This window comes from Microtus ochrogaster, unplaced genomic scaffold (genome assembly GCF_000317375.1).
Source record: "Microtus ochrogaster isolate Prairie Vole_2 unplaced genomic scaffold, MicOch1.0 UNK14, whole genome shotgun sequence".
Lineage (NCBI taxonomy): Eukaryota > Metazoa > Chordata > Mammalia > Rodentia > Cricetidae > Microtus > Microtus ochrogaster.
Window position 1 is genome coordinate 4,841,672 of NW_004949112.1, and position 4,743 is coordinate 4,846,414.

At 38.0% G+C, this 4,743-nt stretch overlaps 1 pseudogene; it reads left to right on the top strand.

Annotated features, from left to right (window-relative positions):
* The window catches only part of LOC101984244, a 3,035-nt pseudogene extending 1,314 nt beyond the window's left edge, over nucleotides 1–1,721 (top strand).
* The last annotated feature ends 3,022 nt before the right edge of the window (nucleotides 1,722–4,743 follow it).

The following is a 4,743-nucleotide window of genomic DNA, read 5'->3' on the forward strand; positions in this document are numbered from 1 at the left end:
ATGCTCACCTTACTAGACCTGGATGGAGGTGGGTGGTCCTTGGACTTCCCACAGGTCAGGGAACCCTGATTGCTCTTTGGGCTGACAAGGGAGGGGGACTTAATTGGGGGAGGGGGAGGGGAAGGGAAATGGGAGGCGGTGGCGGGGAAGAGACAGAAATCTTTAATAAATAAATAAATAAATAAATAAATAAATAAATAAAGCACAAAACCTAACACTAGAAGCTATATTGCAGAATGCTACAAGTGATATCCCTGTAGTCCAGTTGAGTGCTGTCCAGGCAGCAAGGAAACTATTATCCAGTGACAGAAATCCACCAATTGATGACCTAATAAAATCTGGGATTTTACCAATTCCAGTCAAATGTCTAGGAAGGGATGATAATCCTTCATTACAGTTTGAAGCTGCTTGGGCACTAACTAATATGGCATCGGGAGTCTCTGCACAGACTCAAGCTGTTGTACAGTTAATGCAGTGCCTCTTTTTCTGCGACTCCTCCATTCCCCACATCAGAATGTCTGTGAACCAGCGGTGTGGGCTTTGGGAAACATTATAGGTGATGGTCCTCAATGGAGAGATTATGTCATATCACTGGGAGTTGTCAAACCTCTTCTGTCCTTCATCAATCCCTCCATTCCCATCACCTTCCTTTGGAACGTCACATGAGTCATTGTCAATCTCTGCAGGAATAAGGACCCCCCACCGTCTATGGAAACAGTTCAGGAGATTTTGCCAGTTTTATGTGTTTTCATATACAACACGGACATAAATATTCTTGTGGACACTGGGCTCTGTAATACTTGACAGATGGATGAAATGAGCAGATACAGATGGTTATTGATTCAGGGGTTGTACCATTCCTGGTGCCCCTTCTGAGCCACGAGGAAGTGAAAGTTCAAACAGCAGCACTCAGAGCAGTTGGAAACATAGTGACCGGCACTGACGAGCAGACCCAGGTGGTTCTTAACTGCGATGTCCTGTCCCACTTCCCAAACCTCTTATCACACCCGAAAGAGAAAATAAATAAGGAAGCAGTTTGGTTCCTTTCCAATATAACAGCAGGCAATCAGCAGCAAGTTCAAGCTGTAATAGATGCTGGATTAATCCCCATGATCATTCACCAGCTTGCTAAGGGGACTTCGGAACACAAAGGGAAGCTGCTTGGGCAATTAGCAACTTAACGATAAGTGGCAGAAAAGATCAAGTGGAGTACCTTGTACAACAGAATGTAATACCACCATTCTGTAACTTACTGTCGGTGAAAGGCTCTCAGGTGGTTCAGGTGGTTCTACATGGTCTTAAAAACATCCTGATAATGGCTGGTGATGAAGCAAGCACAGTAGCCGAAATAATAGAAGAATGCGGAGGTTTGGAGAAAATTGAAGTTTTGCAGCAACATGAAAATAAAGACACATATAAATTAGCATTTGAAATCATATATCAATATTTCTCTGGTGATGATATTGATGAAGATCCCAGCATCATTCTTGAAGCAACGCAAGGAGGTACTTACAACTTTGATCCAACAGCCAACCTCCAGACAAAGGAATTTAATTTCTAAGGTCCATTAAGTGCAACATCGTTCATTCAATACAAACACCACCAAATGGCCACCAAGCTATAAGACAGCAAGCAGCAGAAGGCTCCCAGCACTCTTGCCTCTTGGTTTTGTTGCTTCTAAAGCAAGCCATGTCTCAGTCACTTTGCAGTGGCCAAAAGTCACTCTCACATGGACTGTAAATGCACATGCATGATTTCCTGAACTGTTTTAGAATTCTCCTTAACAATCTCAACTACCCTATTTTCCCATGTTCCCTGGTGGCACATGCTGACAACTGCAGTCTCCAGTTAGAATTCTCCATAGTGGTGACATATCAGCTGGCCGCTGTTACTCCTTTGGAAAAAGGTGCACTGTGGATCAAGACACTTTGGTATGATGTATATTCATGTTGGAAGACTACAGAGGTGCAGTGTGATCTGAGCCTCCATCATTGTCCTCCTCAAACATATTTTCATATTCTTATGTGGAAGAATTAAAGTACAAGCCAAATTATTTTCATTGGTGGAACTGACACAAAAAAGTAATAACTTAAAAACAAGAAACTTGGTTATTGATTAAAAAAGATCAGTTTTTTAACACTGTACTTCACCTACCATTAATTGATGTGTTTATTATCTGCCTCAGAAGCCAGGGTTGGAGCAAGAGCTTTAGATACCAATGGTAATGCTTTCACCATTATACCTCATTTTTGAGAACAGCAAAGCCTATTTGACCACTCACTCAGCCTGTCTGTTCCTGATATTTTTAATAAGCAAATGATGTGCATGGTCTCTACCTGAGCTGCAACCTGTTACAGACTTGAACTTCTGTTAAGTTGAAAGCAAGAGTCCCTGACTACAAAAAAATACATCAATAAATAAATAAGTCAAAACAGGAATGGAAAAGGTCTAAAATACTCATTGGTAATGTTTTAAGATAGTCTTGCTTTCAGCTTCCAGGAGTTATTTTTTTTGTTTTAATTTGATAATTAGATATGGTTGATTTATATTAGGTTTAAACTGTGGAGCTTTCATGTTTACTGTAATTTAGTCTTAAAACATTTTTTTGAACACAAGAAATATTTATTAGATAAATAATATTTTTCAAGGGTCTTAAACAGTTTCTCCAACTTAAGTTCTGAACACAGATGCTCTAACTTATCTACATTCTGAAAAGTGCAAGTCTTAAAACATTTTTACTTAGTAACCAGTACTTTTGATAAAGTGGTGGCAACCAGCCAGCAACTCTTTAGAAGTGTTCCAAGACTTCATTCTTGAGGATTGGGGAGCTCATTCTGATCCCACTCAGAGCATCTGCATGTTAAAGAGAAAGCCAGGATCTGTGTAGAGGAATGATGTGCAGTTATTTAACTCAGCCCGATTTGCAGAGTTCTTTCATCTGTAAAATCTGGTATTACTATGTAAAGTCATTGCTTTTGGCAAATTGTCTGACCCAGATATTGATGAATGAATATGAATTTGCAATTTTTTAAACTAAATAATTTGTTCTGCCACAGAAATGATTTTGTTGCTCTTGTTCACTGGGTATAATTTCCCAATGCATTGATGTGAAGGGATAGAAATCTAAACTAAGTTAGTGTTCAGATGGGGGCGTGTCTACTGTGATGAAGAGGAGCCAGATGCCATCAGAGCTTTGTGAACCAGCCTGGCTGTTTTCCCTGAGAGACAACACAGCAGGTGCACTTCATTACAGACCTGTGTATCTGCCAAGGTGGAGCCACTTTAAAGAGTGAGCTTTGTCTTGTATCCAAAATGGATACAAGCGTATGTTTAAACTGCAAGACTTGTACTTGCTAGAAAATCTGTTTTAATATAGTGATTTGGCCTCTGATTATTTATAGGTTTTATAAATTTTAGAATCAATTTCTCTTTAAGGTGGCTCAGATTTTTCAACTCTTGTGCACATAAAATTGAGTTGAAATTCATTGTGCCTTTTTTTTTTCTTTACCCAAATTTTGAGTTAAAGCTTCATATAGTAACTGCATCCTGTTCAAACACTTGTCTAAATTTTGAAACTGTGTAGTGTTCACTAAAAGTAGGAATAACAAAGAATGAATTAAGGTCACAAACTTTGGTGAAACCCTTAAAGTCCAAATCTTCTTGATGTTGTGAATTGTCCCCCTTCAGGTTTAGTTTCTTCTGGACTCTCCCTACTTAACTGACAGTTACCTTCTAAAATTTGCACACATTGAGATGAAAATTGGGCTTCTACTCTGATGATCCCTATTTCCTCTCGTGTCCTAAGTGCAAACTAAGCTTAAGTAACAGTAGCATCAAGCAGTGCAGACTTGTGGGTCTGCTTGATTCAGTTTGCCGTGACCTTCCCAGGCCTGAAATGGAATCGCACCATTTCATAGACAAAAGAACTGAGTGTATTGCTGCACTTTTAAGTTTTCAAAACAGTGTTTTGAAATTGCATTGTTTTTACTTTTTTAAAACTCAGTTTAAAAATAACTAAAATGTTCTTTCAAAAGAGGCATCTAAACGTGTTCCTAATTTTGTATATGGGCTTAGGTTTTTGTAACCAATAAAAAAGCTATTATCAAATATGAAAAAAATTAGTTGAAGACCAACAAATTATAAAACTTAGATGAAAAAGATACATGTCAGAGGACAAGAGCACAATCAAATTTGAACCATAAGCACAGATTGTTGAAAGGTACATATGTACATAAGGTTGACCATAATATACATAAAATATACATGTACACATGGATTTGTATGTATATATGTATGTATAAGTGGCCTAAGTTTTTAAACTTCCTATGCATATATGTATATTTAAATATTTCAGTTATACATCTTACCCAGAATAAGATTATATTTATCTTGGTAATGCTCTTGTTTACATTTAACCAAGAGATATTCTGTGCAAGTTGTACATTATTTTTTAACATAAGACTGTATAAATATCAGCTCCTCTTACTTAAACTAGTATTTGGTGGGTGGTTTGAGATTTTATCTTGAGATCCCATCTTGGAGTTTGGTAGCATACATCAAAATATTGGTAGGAAATCTGCATTCTGGAAACACCAGACTCTGGATGTAACTTTCTAATGTTTTGGGACTTTGATCTGAGATATTACTGTAGAAAAGACACGATGACCTGAAGTATGGCATGCTTTTAACGTGGGTTTCACAGAAGAAAAATAACTAACCTGAGATAGCTGCACAAACTCTTCT